The following is an 18,316-nucleotide window of genomic DNA, read 5'->3' as shown; positions in this document are numbered from 1 at the left end:
TTGAGTAGAGCATTGTTCAATTTCCACGTATATGTGGGCATTCTTCCCTTATTGTTATTGAAGACCAGTTTTAGGCCGTGGTAGTCCGATAGCACGCATGGGATTATTTCTATCTTTCTGTATCTGTTGAGGCCCGTTTTTTGACCAATTATATGGTCAATTTTGGAGAAAGTACCATGAGGAGCTGAGAAGAATGTATATCCTTTTGCTTTAGGATAGAATGTTCTATAAATATCCGTTAAGTCCATTTGGCTCATGACTTCTCTTAGTCTGTCTACATCACTGTTTAATTTCTGTTTCCATGATCTGTCCATTGATGAGAGTGGGGTGTTGAAATCTCCCACTATTATTGTGTGAGGTTCAATGTGTGTTTTGAGCTTTAGTAAGGTTTCTTTTACGTATGTAGGTGCCCTTGTATTTGGGGCATAGATATTTAGGATTGAGAGTTCATCTTGGTGGATTTTTCCTTTGATGAATATGAAGTGTCCTTCCTTATCTTTTTTGATGACTTTTAGTTGGAAATTGATTTTATTTGATATTAGAATGGCTACTCCAGCTTGCTTCTTCTGACCATTTGCTTGGAAAGTTGTTTTCCAGCCTTTCACTCTGAGGTAGTGTCTGTCTTTGTCTCTGAGGTGTGTTTCCTGTAGGCAGCAGAATGCAGGGTCCTCGTTGCGTATCCAGTTTGTCAATCTATGTCTTTTTATTGGGGAGTTGAGGCCATTGATATTGAGAGATATTAAGGAATAGTGATTATTGCTTCCCGTTATATTCATATTTGGATGTGAGGTTATGTTTGTGTGCTTTCATTCTCTTTGTTTTGTTGCCAAGACGATTAGTTTCTTGCTTCTTCTAGGGTATAGCTTGCCTCCTTATGTTGGGCTTTACCATTTATTATCCTTTGTAGTGCTGGATTTGTAGAAAGATATTGTGTAAATTTGGTTTTGTCATGGAATATCTTGGTTTCTCCATCAATGTTAATTGAGAGTTTTGCTGGATACAGTAACCTGGGCTGGCATTTGTGTTCTCTTAGGGTCTGTATGACATCTGTCCAGGATCTTCTGGCCTTCATAGTTTCTGGCGAGAAGTCTGGTGTGATTCTGATAGGTCTCCCTTTATATGTTACTTGACCTTTTTCCCTTACTGCTTTTAATATTCTTTCTTTATTTTGTGCGTTTGGTGTTTTGACAATTATGTGACGGGAGGTGTTTCTTTTCTGGTCCAATCTATTTGGAGTTCTGTAGGCTTCTTGTATGCCTATGGGTATCTCTTTTTTTAGGTTAGGGAAGTTTTCTTCTATGATTTTGTTGAAGATATTTACTGGTCCTTTGAGCTGGGAGTCTTCACTCTCTTCTATACCTATTATCCTTAGGTTTGATCTTCTCATTGAGTCCTGGATTTCCTGTATGTTTTGGACCAGTAGCTTTTTCTGCTTTACATTATCTTTGACAGTTGAGTCAATGATTTCTATGGAATCTTCTGCTCCTGAGATTCTCTCTTCCATCTCCTGTATTCTGTTGGTGAAGCTTGTATCTACAGCTCCTTGTCTCTTCTTTTGGTTTTCTATATCCAGGGTTGTTTCCATGTGTTCTTTCTTGATTGCTTCTATTTCCATTTTTAATTCCTTCAACTGTTTGATTGTGTTTTCCTGGAATTCTTTCAGGGATTTTTGTGTCTCCTCTCTATGGGCTTCTACTTGTTTATTTATGTTTTCCTGGAATTCTTTCAGGGATTTTTGCGATTCTTTCAGGCATTTTTGCGATTCCTCTCTGTAGGCTTCTACTTGTTCTCTAAGGAAGTTCTTCACGTCTTTCTTGAAGTCCTCCAGCATCATGATCAAAAATGATTTTGAAACTAGATCTTGCTTTTCTGGTGTGTTTGGATATTCCATGTTTGTTTTGATGGGAGAATTGGGCTCCGATGGTGCCATGTAGTCTTGGTTTCTCTTGCTTAGGTTCCTGCGCTTGCCTCTCGCCATCAGATTATCTCTAGTGTTCTGCTATTTCTGACAGTGGCTAGACTGTCCTATAAGCCTGTGTGTCAGGAGTGCTGTAGACCTGTTTTCCTCTCTTTCAGTCAGTTATAGGGACAGAGTGTTCTGCTTTCGGGCGTGTAGTTTTTCCTCTCTACAGGTCTTCAGCTGTTCCTGTGGGCCTGTGTCTTGAGTTCACCAGGCAGCTTTCTTGCAGCAGAGAAGTTGGTCTTACCTGTGGTCCTGAGGTTCAAGTTCGCTCGTGGGGTGCTGCCCACGGGCTCTCTGCAGCGGCAGCAACCAGGAAGACCTGTGCCGCCGTTTCCGGGAGCTTCAGTGCACCAGGGTTCCAGATGGTCTTTGGCTTTTTCCTCTGGCGTCAGAGATGTGTGTGCAGAGAGCAGTCTCTTCTGGTTTCCCAGGCTTGTCTGCCTCTCTGAAGGTTCAGCTCTCCCTCCCACGGGATTTGGGTGCAGAGAACTGTTTATCCGGTCTGTTTCATGTCTTCCATCCTTAATCTACGTGTAATATCCCTTCCAGACATGCCCAAAGGATTGCAATTCAATGATTCTAGACTATTAGATTGACACTCTTAATTATAACTTATAATTTAAATTACCATTTAAAGTTAAGAGATTCTACTTTTAGTAAGTAGGAAGAAATACATGTAGGACAGTTTTGTATCTACCATCCAGATTAAATCAAGATGATTGCATATGGATATTGGATAATTTTACATGAAATCTTCATTTAAAAGTTTGTTCTGGTGACACTAAAATTGATACTGTTTTAGGATATACTTGTGCTAAACTAAAAAAATAATATATATATATATATAAATGTTTCTATTATATATATGTGATATATATCTAATATATATCTATAATATAATATATATTAGAAACATTTCTTTTTCCAAACAACATTTTGTCTACAAAGGTAAATGATATTTATATAATTATATATTTTCAGCAAAAGAATTCAGATAAAATTTATATAAATTGTAACCTCACCATATTTACTGTCTTCCAAAGATGATCTCCTCCAGCCTACATGTCCATGTTTACTGATTATCCATTCCTTGATAAAGTTCTGTTCTCTTCCAACATATGCTTCTATCTTACATATGTGTGTGTGTGTGTGTGTGTGTGTGTGTGTGTGTGTGTGTAATATCAGTATATCAGTCCATCAGTGCATTCTGAATCCATAAACAGAAGTAAATAGATTCTGATGTTCAATTTTATATAACCTAAGATCCTAACTGCAGGAATGGTATACATAATATATAAATTTTTCACTGTTCCATTTTACTCTTCCTATTCATGTACTTCTCTGATCTGTCCCTTTATCTTTGAACTAATACAGTGATTCTTGCTACATAATATTTTCTCCTGGTTGATTTATCCTCATATCTTCATTCTCCTCTGCACACAACACTTTAAAAAAATGTAAGAAACCTCTTCTTCCTGAAGGTCAGCTATATTCATTCTCCTTCTTAACCTTCTGAAGACATCTTACCACTTCTCATGAATGATGGCTCATAACTTGTAATCAATGATTGTATTATATATCCTCATTAGACTCATAATCAATCACATTAGAATAGGAGAATACATGTCTATTGAAAGTAGTGTGTGAGTGTTTTACTTGTGTATTTAGGTTACATCGTAGAAAAGTCACATAGAATTTTTTTCTGTCCTTCTTTGCTCTAGCTTTTATGATATTTCTTGGCCATTTAATATCACCTTTAATAGATAATAACATACCTTTTTCATTTGTATTCTTCACTGAACTTCATTTGTTAAATTTGTGTCAGATACAGGTAAACTGTGCATCTATGGTTTTTATAGAAGCTGTAAAGTGACTCATAATATAATTTGAATGTCTATGCCTATGTTTAGAAAGAAACACTTATGTGACACGTTCTAGACATACAAGATATATATTAGAGGACTTCTGAATTCTACTGCTATCTTAATAATGTTTCTCTAAGATGCTTGGGAAATATACAATAAATTGGATAAGCAAAAATATAAAACTTTAAGCAAATTGCTAGTTTCCTAAAACCCAAGGAATGTCAGTGGTCTGTGTTCTAATATATAATTACAAAGTCCTGGGAGGAGAATTATAGAATTTTCATACTTTTTCTCTGGCTTAATTGTCTTCCAAATGAGTATCTGGATATTGAAATTAGAGTCTGCACATATGCTGGACAAATTTTTTTGATTCTGATTTTTTTCATGACTACAAGATATTTTATTGTCCTCTTTTTCTAAAATATGTGTCAGGTTTGGAGCATGAATCATATACTAAAAACATAACATACACTCAGTATTTTGTGTTTTCAAAAATGTTCTTTTGCAATCTCAAGAGAGATAGTTATTTAGAGACACTCTTAGCTAACCCTCTGAAAACTTTTAAGTGTATGAGTGGACTTATGTGCAGCAAAGTGTGGCAAGTCCCCAACATACATTTAGATGAAATTATCTATATCTCAGATGAGATGCCAGTTAACATTAACTCCATGACATAACAACTTGAAATTTAAATATATTGGCATACCCAACACAATGCATAATTTGTGTTTTTTTTGAATTTTTGATTCTATTCTTTGAAGAGACTGCAAATAAAATAATATTAAGGTTTATTAATTCAAATTTCAGTAAATTTTCTGGCATTTTTCAGTTCCTATGTGAAGTTGCTTAGTGTCATAATGAGTCACTGTTTCAAAGTCATTAATTGGAAAACTTTTATGTAGAAACATTTTACCTCATTACCTATGTTTAAAAGTCTTAGCTTGTAGAAATAATTATTTTGTATAGTTTCAAATATAGAAACTTTTTAACATAGTTAATTGGCAAAAGTTAGAGTATTCTTTCTTTATCAAAAATAAATAAAAAATGCCCAACTTTCCACACTATTCTATGTCCTCTCCCTGGAATTTTGTCAATTAAGACTAAAAAAAATACCATACCATGCAGGTGAGAAAGAGCATCTCTCTTTTTAGGTGAGATGTACTTAATATTCTGGTGAAAAAGTAAGTGATTTACTTCTTTCAGTCACATTCCCTATGATTATCATTAATTTTATTAAGAAAAAAATGTTTATCATTAGTATTGAAATAGTAAGACCTATAAGAAGACGTATCTGATTGCAAACAGTAGTAATCAATTCTGATAGTTGTTAATAAGAAATTATTAATTTTCATCAATAAGTACAATTAAACATTAAAATTTTTGCTAAAATTTGAGTCCTATGCTTATCTTTAAAACACAAGTAGCCCTCATTATTGCTTTTTATTTTGAAAGCATGGTGACTTTATCATCGTCAACAGTAAGTTTTATCAACTAGTTCTAGTGAGCAGAAAGATGAGAGACTGCATTCTCCATATCCAACCTCTCACAAGCAAGCATCTTAAGTCTCACACTGAGATTATTGCTTTACACATTTTTTGAACAGTATTACCCAGTACTACAGATTTTTAACGTAATTTCTTTGCCTCTCTTCTTTTCTCATTTCTTCTCTTTTCTCCTCTCCTCCCCTCTCCTCTACTCTCTTCCTTCCTCCTCCCTTCTTCTCTCTGCTCATCCCATCTACACCCCTCCCCTCCACTTCCCTCCCCTCTTCTCTCCTCTCTTCTCCTTTCTTCTCCACTCTTTCCCCCTCCTCTTTTCTCCTCTCCTCTCCTCTCCAGTCCTCTCCTCTCTTCTCCTCTCCTCTCCTCTCCAGTCCTCTCCTCTCCTCTCCGTTTTTCTCTCCTCTCCTCATTTCTCTTCTCTCCTTTTTCCCCTTTTGTTTCTATCTTACTATATTAAGTATCCTTATAGCCTTTTCAAATACCATGTGTTAAGGGTAATTCTCCATACATATCCTCTTAATTCCTTCATCCATGATACTGAGAACATTATATATCTTCTTGGAGAATAAAAACACACTCACACTCTAAAGTTGCTGTGGACCTTACACAGTACAGTACAACATTCCAGGCAACATATACTCACTGTTGTAACACTCCCAAATCCATTATAGGAGAGCCAACAGCTTGTTGATATGACTCTTGCTCCAATCTAAGGAATTCATCCTTGGTAATGAAGCCTTGTCAACAATCAGTGGCTGCTACCAAAGTTATTAATTAGGAAGACAATCTAAACTCTAAATTTAAAGGCTTGTATCCATAAATGAATGTTCCTCCAAGTTTTAATTTGATGATTTTTTTTCTGAAAAATTTAGAAATAAACACAGAGACACATGGGAACTCAAAGTAAGAATGTGTAATTCTTGAGTGCTCAGTATTAAACAAACTAAATACTTATAACCCAACTTTTAAAACTTAGGAAACATTGTAAAATGGGAGTCAAAAGAAGGTAAGAGCTAGAAAATGGAGAAGCATTGGGAAGTCTTATCTTCTGCACATGGACAAAGTTAATGTAACCAGGATCTTAGAAGAGTTGGGGAACTGAATAGGATGGGATCATCCAAAATCAGTTGGGGATTGGAAGGGATTCATACATTCCCCTAATGAACTATTTGTTATTGATGAATTCTATGGGAGACAAATGCATTGTCTTTAGTTATGTACCAGCTGATCAAACCATCAGTCTTCCAATAGATATCTTCAAACACACAGGCATAAATATATGACTGTGGATAAACTCAGCAAAACACAAAAGAAACAAAAGGATCCACATGAGGAGAAAAACTAGTATTAGGAAGGTAACCAGTTAAAATGGGTTGGGATATTTCACTGTGTGTGAGTGTGGGGAATGACATCAATCAGAATCCACCATATATGTAATGTAATCGTGAAAGAATAAATGTCATTCAGCAAATATTTACAAACCTTAAGAGTAGCTTCATTTAATTATACTAAAAGAAAATTTTTCATTTATTCCACATTATTCAAGAAAGTGAATTTTACTGTTCCTCATCAATAAAATGGTATGTACCACATTTCCCATTTCCTTTTAGTTTATGAATTTTTAAAAATTTCTAATGCCATGTACATTTTCGAAGTCGAAATCTAAATAAAATAACATGTTTGAGTGTGTGTGTGTGTGTGTGTGTGTATTCAAAATTGAGATCAGTTCTAGCTTTCCCTTCATCCCAAATTATTTTTTGTTATTCCTGACAACACAATATGCTAACAAACTTGAAAACACACAGTTGATTTTCTAATTTATTTTCCCTTGGCACAGTATGTTCATTGTGCCTAAAGTCCTTGGATCTGTGAGCTAAATTCATCTTCTTTGCTTTTTTTGTACACTAGTTACTATGAATTTTGGATTCAAAGATGCGAATACTCTAGTCCTTACACTATTTAACCAAGTTTAATAAATTATATTGAGCCATTTTAAAACCAGGTAGTATAACAGAGGAACTTAATTCTTGAGAAAGTTGCTTCATGTATTTAGTCTATAGCCTAAAATAAAATAAAAACATAATCATTGTTTTCAAATTATTACTTGCCATTTCATGGAGCGATTTAATGATTTTTGTCCTTAGGAACAGATGTTGTATCTAGAACATATAAGAAGTCAATAAGAACCCTGAATTTATCATAGCAATTAGCTATTTGTCTTGAAACACAGAGAATCATACAACTGAACACTAAGGTACAATATCCATATTATAGTTACAGAAAATAAATAACATAGTATTTTATGTGACTTCTAGAGATTATGATAATATATAATAGGGAGAAACTCTTACTGAAAATTTCATTCTTTATACTTACAGAATTGTGATTCACTACAAAGGAAATTCTTCCTGAAAGAATGAATCAACAAGTAAAAAGAAAATGTTAATTTGGAACAATACAACTCTGCATAACTAGTTAACTGACAAGAATATATAAATGTCAGCATTTCTTTCAAACAGATTAGTTTCAGTTCAAAGAGCTAGACAATGTTTTTCACTTTGATCATGTAGTACAGACAACGTAAAGCTGCTGCAATGATTCTGAAGCAAATTTGGAGATGCGCAATGAGAAATTGTGTATACATAAAACAAGGCTGAACTGTATGTCAATTTACACCTAACATTGCTTTGGGGAGTCTGTTTGGTTTTATGTTCTAATAAATGGCATGTCTGCTGCAGGTGACATTTATAGTTCCTTGGAGATCTGGGTAGGGAATAATGTTATTCTTTCACAAGCAGCTGCCTGGCTATTTGTCATTTTCCATATTTTCTTCAAAGCTCTTTTTTAAAAAAATGAAACTGATTGAAAGGAAACATAAAAAGGAATCATGAAAAATCTGTTGTAGAATGGGATAGAATTTATGAGATTTAAATACTCTGTTCCAGGGGCTGGAGAGATGTGTGAGTCACTCAGTTCCCTTCTACAGAGTATAAAGACCCATGTTCACATTCCCAACAGCTATGGAGATGTGTAGAATGCATACTCATTTTGGTAAGTGTCCATAACCCAAGTACAAGGAGTTATGGATTCAGGCAACTCCATATAGTTTGCAGATACGCTATTATAGTCATGGAAAAGAGGTGTGGTAGGCAAAAGCCTTTTTCTCTAAAGGATGATAAGGTAGACAAACACCAAGAAAACAAAAGTCAATTTATATCCTCCATATGTATAGATACATATGTAGGCAACATACAGCCACACAAGTACATGCAAACATTCCCAAACACAGAGACCTCTTTTCAATGTTTGCATTATAACTAAACCAGAAGAAAACCCAATTAGTACAGAAAAATGTCTCCTGTCAATTTCAAATACTAAGATTTTGATTGAGGAGCTAAAGGTAATTGCAACCCAAATGGGAAGAATAATATCATCTAACAGAACCACTCAAAGCTCCAAGGAACTAAACAACCTATCAAAGAATACACACGGAGGGATCCATGGCTCCAGCTACATATAGCTGTCTCCTGAGAGGCACAGCCAGAGCATGTCAAATTAAAGAGGCAAATGTTAGAGGAATTAGACAAATGATTGAAGGAGCTGAAGGGGCTTTCAGGTCCATGAGAACAACAATACCAATCAACGAGAGCACGCAGGTACTAAACCACTACCCAAAGAGAACCATTTTGTTCAAAATTTCTGTTATTTTCACTGTGTCTCTGTTTAGTTTCTGTTTCCATGATTTGTCCATTAGTGGGAGTGGTGTATTGAAGTGTCCCACTATTATTGTCTGAGATGCAATGTGTGCTTTGATCTTTAGTAAAGTTTCTTTTACGAATGTGGGTGCCCTTGCATTTGGAGCATAGATGTTCAGAATTGAGAGTTCATCTTGGTAGATTTTTCCTTTGACAAATATCAAGTGTCCTTCCTTATATTTTTAAATCTTTTTGGCTGAAAGTCAATTTTATTCCATATTAGAATGGATACCCCAGCTTGTTTCTTTGGACAATTAACTTGCAAGATTTTTTTTCCAGCCTTTTACACTGTCTTTGTCACTGAGGAGCATTTATTGTATCCAGCAAAATGCTTCATCTTGTTTAGGTAACCAGTTAGATAGTCTTACATCTTTTTATTGGGGAATTGTGTCCATTGATGTTAAGAGATAATAAGGAAAAGTGATTATTGTTTCTTGTTTTGTTGTTGTTGTTGATGATGTTGTTGTTAGAGGTAGAATTATGTTTGTGTGGCTATCTTTTGGGTTTGTTTAAAAAGATTACTTTCTTACTTTTTATAAAGTGTAGTTTCCCTCTTTGTGCTGGAATTCTCCACCTATTATCCATTGTAGGGCAGGATTTCTGTGACAGTATTGTGTAAATTTCGTTTTGTCATCAAATATCTTGGTTTCTCTATTTATGTTAATTGAGAGATTTTCTGGGTATAGTAACATAGACTCGTACTTTTGTTCTCTTTAGTTCTGTATTACATCAGCCCAGGTTCTTGTGGCTTTTATAGTTTTTGGTGAGAAGTCTGATGTAATTCTGATACATCTGTCTTTATATGTTACTTGACTCATTTCCCTTACTGCTTTTAATATTCTTTCTTTGTTTTGTACATTTGTTACTTTAATTATTATGTGATGAAAGAAGTTTTTTTCTAGTTCAATCTATTTGGATTTCTGTAGGTTTTTTTATGTTCATGGTCATCTTTTTCTTTAGGTTATGGAAATATTCTTCTATATTTTTGTTGAAGATACTTATGGGCCCTTTTTTAACATGGCAAACAAATTCAAAGATATAACTGCCTTTGTAAACACAGACAATAAGCTAGTAGGGTGGGCTCAAGCTCTGAGAAAACCATTTCAACCACTCATTGACTTTAATTAGCTTTTCCCAAATTGACCCTGAATTCAAGAACTTGACTGCACAAACAATATACTTAGCTGGATGGAATCTTGCCATATGCTCACCACTCCCCAAATATCTTTATCTCTTGACTTATTATCTTTCTGAAAACTGTCTTACAGGCCATCTTCCTCTGTTCTGTTAGGTCCATGAAACCCCTTATATAATCATATTGCATTCTTTTATTTTGTGGAGTTGAGAAAATCTGTTTATATATTTTGAACTAATGAATTTCAAGTACTTTGCAACAGCATTAAGGGATGTCCTGAGAGTTGCAGAATTTATCATTTGTTAGGGATATTAGACGTACCCTTGTCTCCCAAACTCTTGCTGTCTCTGATTATCAGTAGTCATTAATCTTGACAGAAATGACATTTCCCAATATCCTTTGCAAAGGAGATATTTCTTGAAGAAAGACAATTAAGTAATTTTTTGTATATTATTATACAAACAAGCTCTGTGCTCATAGCAAGTATCAACACTCATTGAGGCAGACACCCTGCTGGCTCTGCTCCAGGGTTAGATGCCATGTCATGCTGTCCCTTTCATGGCCATGCAGTAATCAAAACTTCATCTCATATTTTCCTCAAAAAAGAAAGATGTATACTTTTGCTCAACCAAGGAATGCAAAAGGAAGAAACCGTTGTCTTACATAAAGAAGAATACTCCAATTGGAACACTTGGTTGCCCTTTTTCACAGTGCTTTATAAACCTGTACTTTCTGGCTAATATCTATTTATAAGTGTGTACAAACCATATATGTCCTTTCAGGCCTGGGTTACTTCATTCAGGACGAGATGTTTCTTAATGTTATTGTTTAAAACATTAAAAATGAGATTAAATGCTATATATTAGTATAATTGCTTAGTGTTCCTTCATAAGTGAAAGCCAATGAGCCAGTAAACTTTCAAATAGATTTAGAGAAGTGAATAAAAGAGTGTGATGATCAATATTCTATCAATGAAGTAAAACATGAAGCTCAGTGCATTCATTCTGCCCAAGAAAACAGCAATCAAATAAACATTTGCCTTGGCAAATATGTGCAAATATCTGAAGAAAATTAGATATTGAGGAAAATAATAAAGCCTATCTTGTGCATCAGAGAATCAGAGTCTTTCTTATTTTGTTTGGCTTTTCTCTCTTTTCTGGAGAATGATAATTCAGTTACAAAAATAAGCAGTGAATCACACATTCAATACTAAGAATTTTGTCTGCTATTTGGCAGTTATTTTTGCTAGCTCTTCAAGCAGAATGAACTCTGAATGTGTCCTCAGCAAGTCGGTATCAGATATAGAAATTCAATCAAGTGGAGGTTCAGCAAGATCACCTTTGAAAAAATGATAGTTGAATTTAGAAAAATAAGAAAGGAAAATACAAAAGGAATGTTTTGAGAACCCTAAGCTAACTAATGACTAATGAATTGATGGTGTATCTATTCAAATTATCTATAAGGGTATTCAGCTTTGTCGCTAATGAGTTAAGATCTCATGTTTTTGCTTACCCCATTTTCTTCAATAAGTAGCTTCTTATCTTGATGAAAAGTAGAGAGATAAGCAAGAACCTTGGAACAGGGTGTGAATTCAGTAGGAAAACTACTTGACTTGTAGACATTAGGTCACAAGATTGATATATGAGAATGCAAAAATTAGAAACAAATAAATAAGCATATATGGGCAACCTCCATAACCTTGTAATAACAGGGTTAAAGATGCAGAGACAAATAGTTCCCTAGGGCTCATTGTTCTTCTCATTTAGCTCTTTGATGAGTCTTAGACAAATGTATGTGATGATTTATGATTAACAACTTTGGTTGTTCTTTGAACTGCACATGTTTTCACACACACACACATACACAAACACAAACATATACACACTATATATATATACACAATAATATGTTCATACATTAAAAACTAAATGAAAATGAAAACTTTTCATAGTTTCTTCTTGTTTCTGTTAAGCCTACCCCAGAGCCATATGATCTGAATAAATCCATAACATTTACTGTTAGCATTTTAATAAAAATCCAGGATTGTGTATTCATATTCAATTTTTTTACATCTGAAATGTTTTGTTGTTATTGTTAATAATGATTTTTATTTCTTTACCGACTACTACCACATTGTCTACTTCATTTCTACTTTTTGTAGCAATTATAAGATTTTTGAAAACACTATTATGTATGTGGGGAATATTATTCCAGGAAACAAGTGTAAGTAATTATCACATTAGGCTATTACAATATTTGAAACCATCTGTAGAGCTCTGTCATTTTTTATCCAGCATTGCTTTAACAAGTATTCTAATATATACTAAGTGTGAAGCATTGTACTGTGTGAAAAAGTAACTGTGAGAAACAGAGCAAAGAATTTTCAGATTTCTAGATAACTGATTAATTTCCCACTACACTCTTGTTCTCTCACAAGTGCTGTACAGCCAGTCTCTGCTCTCTGACCATCATCCCTGTTTACAGTTTACATACAGACTATTTATAATATAAATCAACCAGCTTTTCCTGCACAAGGCTTCCATAATGGATGCCATACCCATGTTGGGGCATTAAGTTAGTTGTTCAAAACTGCACAGTTGTGCCATTGCATCCATATGCATTCACATACAACACAAATATCAAATGTTATGGTTCTGTTAAAGACCTTTTATATAAAAAAACGAGGTAGCAACGTTTTGAAAAAGAGTTCCAAACCTTTGGTCCAGCACATCTCATAATACCCTCACCATTATTTAATATATTTGAGTCTTAACTAGAATTTTATTTGTTGATGATGTACACAGTCAACTCTTTACATTTGCTATTAGGAAGAGTGTGTGATTCATACAATACCATTAGAATAGCTACAGTTTGCCATCATAGTTCTCATAAACATCAATGTTATTATGTATTAATTATTTCATGGCCTACTCTCTTTTTTATTGCTATGATAAGCACTAAGACCAAAAGTGAGCTAGAGAAGAAAGAAACTTACAGCTGAAGGAAAACTAAAACCTGTACCACAGGAAGAACTTGGATCTAAAACAGAGACTATGGAAGATTGCTCCTCATGGTTTGCTAGTCTGGTTTCACATTCTGCTGCCCAGAAATACTTTTATTTAGAGTATGATGGACCCTTCTATATCTATCACTAATGAAGAATATGTACCAAAGTATGTTCCTACAGGTCAACATGAAGGAGGCATTTCCCTGGCTGAGGTTCCTTCCTCCTAGATAATGCTAGCTTTTACAAAGTTAGAGAAAAAAAACCTAGTCAGTACAGTACAGTCTACCTCAGAGAAATAAAATATTTATGTATATTAGGCAGTAACTACCATTTTGTTATTTGAATATTGATGCCTGAATTTAATTATACAAAGTGTCTATACCCATTAGGATAATTGTAAGAGAGATCCCTTGAGGAGAAATTTTCTGACATGGACATGACGAAATTTAAAATATGGTAAACAAGAAAGCAATATTAACATTGAGGGATTTGATAAATCTTCATCCCAAGAGGTCCTGTGTGACCAGTTAATCAAGTAGCACATGCAAAACACAGTAACTTGTCTAATACTTTGCATGTATTATTGTGACCAAAGACCACTGAGAATCAAGAATGTCTGGAAAACTAGTATTCTGTACAGATGCAAATAGCAAAGCTATAGACGTATGTTCTTTCTTTTTATTTGTAAATTAATTGTACATTCATGTGGTTTAGTTAACATGAGATTTATAATATAGAAATTTAATATGTCCCTTTGTCTAGATAATGTGGGCAGTCAGTACATTCTGGATGTTTTCTATCACATTTTGATTTGTGATGCCTTCTTTTCTTTAGTAGATGCAGTACTCCATCTGTTAAAATTGAGAGTGTTTTCAAAACTATTTCTCTTTTTCATTAAAATATAATTAAAACATTTTGTCTCTTTCTGCTTCCACTAATTTCACCAATGCCCACCTCCATCTTCTTCTCAAATTCCTGTCCTTCTCTGCTTTGGTATTTTTACACACACACACACAGACACACACAGACACACACACACACACACACACAAATATATATATAAATTCAATCTGCTGAATTCATTCAATATTACTTTCAAGTGGGGAAAGTATTACTTTCATTGGGGAATGGGATTTAGAGAATGAATTAGTTTATCTATATATCACCTGGACAAGAGAAGTTGAACAGTTAAAATTTTGAATAAATAAATTCTCTGAGAGAAGTATCCTGATAAATCTTAAAGTGATTTACCTTATTTGTTCTAGAACAATAGAGAAGAGAAAGTGATTATTGAACATTATCAAATATATCAGTCTACATCTCTCAGTATAAGTCTTTGGTATCTACCATTTCTCATTGAGGGTATTCACCATGGTAAAGTAGAACTGTCCCTGTTGACAAGCCAAAATTTCCTAGAAACTTCTAAACATAAAAATATTCTGGTCTAGACTCACAGTGTTTTGTTTGTTTGTTTGTTTGGTCCTCTAATTCTTCAAATTTCTTCAAAGCCTATTCAATATGCACAACATACTTTATATTAATTATATTTAGCTTTCCAATGTATCATTTTTGCTTTATCAATTGTATTTAGAAAAGCCGATTTAGCTCAGACTGTATGAATCCCATCTTTCTCTCTGTGAAGTCCTGATATACTACTGGGCTTTGCACATGATGGTAAAGATCGACACTGCCACTGTGCTATACTGAATTCCCCTCTTTTTTTTTTTCTTTCTTGCTTTTTCTTTTTTTGAATTATTATTTTATTTGTTTATTTTTTGCTTAATCACTTTTATATCCCACTCACTGCCCTCCTCACTGTCTCCCCCTCCCTGAATTTTTCCTCCTTCCATGTTCTCTTCTCCTCTGACCACATGGAGGACCCTCTGGTCATATCTACACCATGACACTTCAAGTCTCTGTAAGGCTAGGCCCTTTCTCTCCCACTGAAGCTGAACAAGACTGACAAGCTGCAAAACAATACCCCACGTACAGGTAACAGACTTTAGGTTAGGCCCCATTCCAGTTGTTTAGGACACATATGAAGGTCAAGCTGCACATCTACTACAAATAAGTGGCGAGGTCTAGGTCCAACCTTTGTATGTTCTTTGGTTGGTGATTTAGATTTGAAAACACCAAGGGTCCTGGTTAGTCCAAAATGTATCCTCTGTACAAGTAATGCAGGCATTCTACTGTGTTGTCCTTCTTCTTCCTACTTTTGCTCTCTCCCTCTGCTCCGAGGTAATAATGCCATTGCAATGTGATCATGCCTAGTTTTTGGTACATTTTCTTCTTCCTGTTTGCATTTTAAAATATATTTTAATTGAATATTTTTTATTTACATTTCAAATGTTATTCCCTTTCCTGGTTTCCTGTCCATAAGCCCCATATCACCTCCTCCCCCCCCTTTTTCTATGAGGGTGTTCAACCTTTCCACTACGCACCCCCACCCCCTTTCCTGCCTCCCCACCCTAACATTCCCCTATACTGCTGTGTCCAGCTTAGACAGGACCAAGGGTTTCTCTGCCCATTGGTGCCCAACAAGGCCATCATGGAGTAAATCACATAATTTTACTAAGCATTCATTTTTTTCAAAAAGTTAACCCAAAATTTAAACATAAAATCATAAATTGAATAAGCAGTTTAGAGCAGAAATAATTATTAATGTATCCATAGGAATACTAGCTCTACAGATTCACATAGAGTTCCAGAATATGTTACCACTGAAGTTTTATATAGATAAAACTTCACTGATGGTTTTATCTATTTCCAGTCACTATTTTGTCTTCTGTCCTTGCACTTAAAGTAAATCATAAGCTCCTTTTTATGAACTTTGGTTAATTGTTTACAGCTTCTTGGAATGTGTTTCATATTGTAAATGCCTTTTCTATCTCAGAAGCAACTAACTCATGGCACTGGAATACTGACGGTGTTTTCATTTCAGTTTTATTATCAGAGAAGACTTAATAGCAGTCCGCTTATAAAGGACTTAATGATTACTTGTATAATTTTAGGAATTTTCTTAGAATCATTATTAAGATGACTGGCATTCTGTTTAGGAAATCCCCCCCCCACGTGACAATGAGTTTGAGGTTGTTATCACCTTCTCTTCTATTATTGTCAGTGTATTTGGTTTTATGTTGAGGTCCTTGATCCACTTGGAATTGAATTTTGTGCAAGGTTAAAAATACAGATCTATTTTTGTTTTTCTACATACCAACTGCCAGTTATACAAGCACCATTTACTGAAGTTGCTTTCTTTTATTTCACTGTAGATTTTTGGCTTCTTTGTCAAAGATCAAGTGTTCCTAAGTGTGTAATTTTATTTTTGTGTCTTTAATTTGATTCCATTGATCAACCTGTCTGTCTCTGTATCAATACCATTCAGTTTTTATCATATTTCTCTATAGTTTAAATTTAAGTCAGGGATGGTGATTGCCCTGGAAGTTCTTTTATGGTTTAGAATTGTTTTTCCACATAAAATTGAGAATTGCAGGCTCTAAGATCAAGAATTGGTAAATGGGACCTCATGGAATTGCAAACTTTCTTTAATGCAAAGGGCATAGTCAATAGGACAAATTCTCATTCTTTTACATGCAGATATCCTGTTAGAACAGCACCATTTGTTGAAAATACTTTATTTGTTTTCATTGTGTATTTCTAGCTCCTTTATCAAATATCAAGTTTTCATAAGTGTGTGGATTTATGTCTCAGTCTTTGTTTCAATGCCATTGATCAATGAGTCTCTTGTCATGCAATCCCATGAGGTTTTTTGATACTATAGCCCTGTGGTACAGCTTGAAATCAGGAATGGTGATTATTTTGAATGTCCTATTATTTTTTAAGACTATTGTAGTTGTCCTGTCTTTTTCCTATGAAGTTGGGATTTGTTTTTCCATGGTCTACAACATATTGTGTTGAAATATTGGAGATTGCATTGATTCTGTACATTACTTTTTATAGTATGGTCATTTTTATGATGTTAATTCTATTGATTTGTGAACATGGAATATTATCCCACCTTCTGATGTCTTAAGAAAGTAGAAATCTAACAAAAAACTCTAATTAAAAATAGGATACAGTTTTAAACACACATTTATCATTAGAGGGATATCAAATGACTGAGAGACAAGTTTAGAAATATTCCACATCCTTAGCAATCAGAGAAATACAAACCAAATCTACTCTGAGAGTCCATCTTCTACCTGTCAGAATTGTTAAGATCAATAACATAAGTGATAGCTCAGGTTGGTGAGGATATGGAGCAAGGGAACACTCTCCAATTTCTGGTGGGAGTATGAACTTATACAGTCACTATGAAAGTCAGTACTGGGGCTTCCTCAGATAATTAGGAATCCATCTACCACAAGAACTAGCTGAACCATACTTGAGCATATAGACAAAGAATGTTCCATTCTACCTGCATGTAAACTTGCACAAATATGCCCATAGTGGCTTTATTCATAATGTCCAGAAAATGTAAGCAATCTACATGTTACTCAGTTGAATAATGAATAAAGAAAGTCTTCTATATTTACACAATGTAAATTACTCCGCAGTTTAAAAAGAAAAAAAAACAGACATTGTGAAATTTGTAGTCAAATGGTTGGAACTAGCAAAACTATCTCAAAATCATGTAAACAGAATACCAATAGTGGCACATGCAGAAAAGTAAAACATCATTTTTACAAATGGAAATTAGCTGTTATGTCAGTGATAATCATGAACAAACCAGAGAGTCTAAATAACATGAAGAGCTCTGGCATTAAAGGGCGGGTTGGGCACATGGACATATCTAGCATGGGGAAACTGAATAAATTCTGTGGCTATACTTGAGGTTGGTGGGTATGAGAACAGGAGGGATAAAATGGCTTGCCTGATGCTGCCTGGATGACCAGGAAAAGAAAGCTAGATAGACCAAAAGTCTGTCATAGACCTAAACACAATTGGTAGAAAAAGTCAATGAAATCATTATTAAAGATGTTCAGGTATATTGACTGAATGGTGCCTAGTCTATTCATCATCAGAAAGGCTGCCTTTGGCAAGTGATGGGAGCAAATGCAGAGACCTACGGGCTCAAGTTTTCCATCGT

This window comes from Rattus norvegicus, chromosome 3, assembly GCF_021556685.1.
Source record: "Rattus norvegicus strain SHRSP/BbbUtx chromosome 3, alternate assembly SHRSP_T2T, whole genome shotgun sequence".
Lineage (NCBI taxonomy): Eukaryota > Metazoa > Chordata > Mammalia > Rodentia > Muridae > Rattus > Rattus norvegicus.
The sequence above is the reverse complement of the archived record's forward strand: the minus strand, read 5'-3'. Positions refer to the sequence as shown.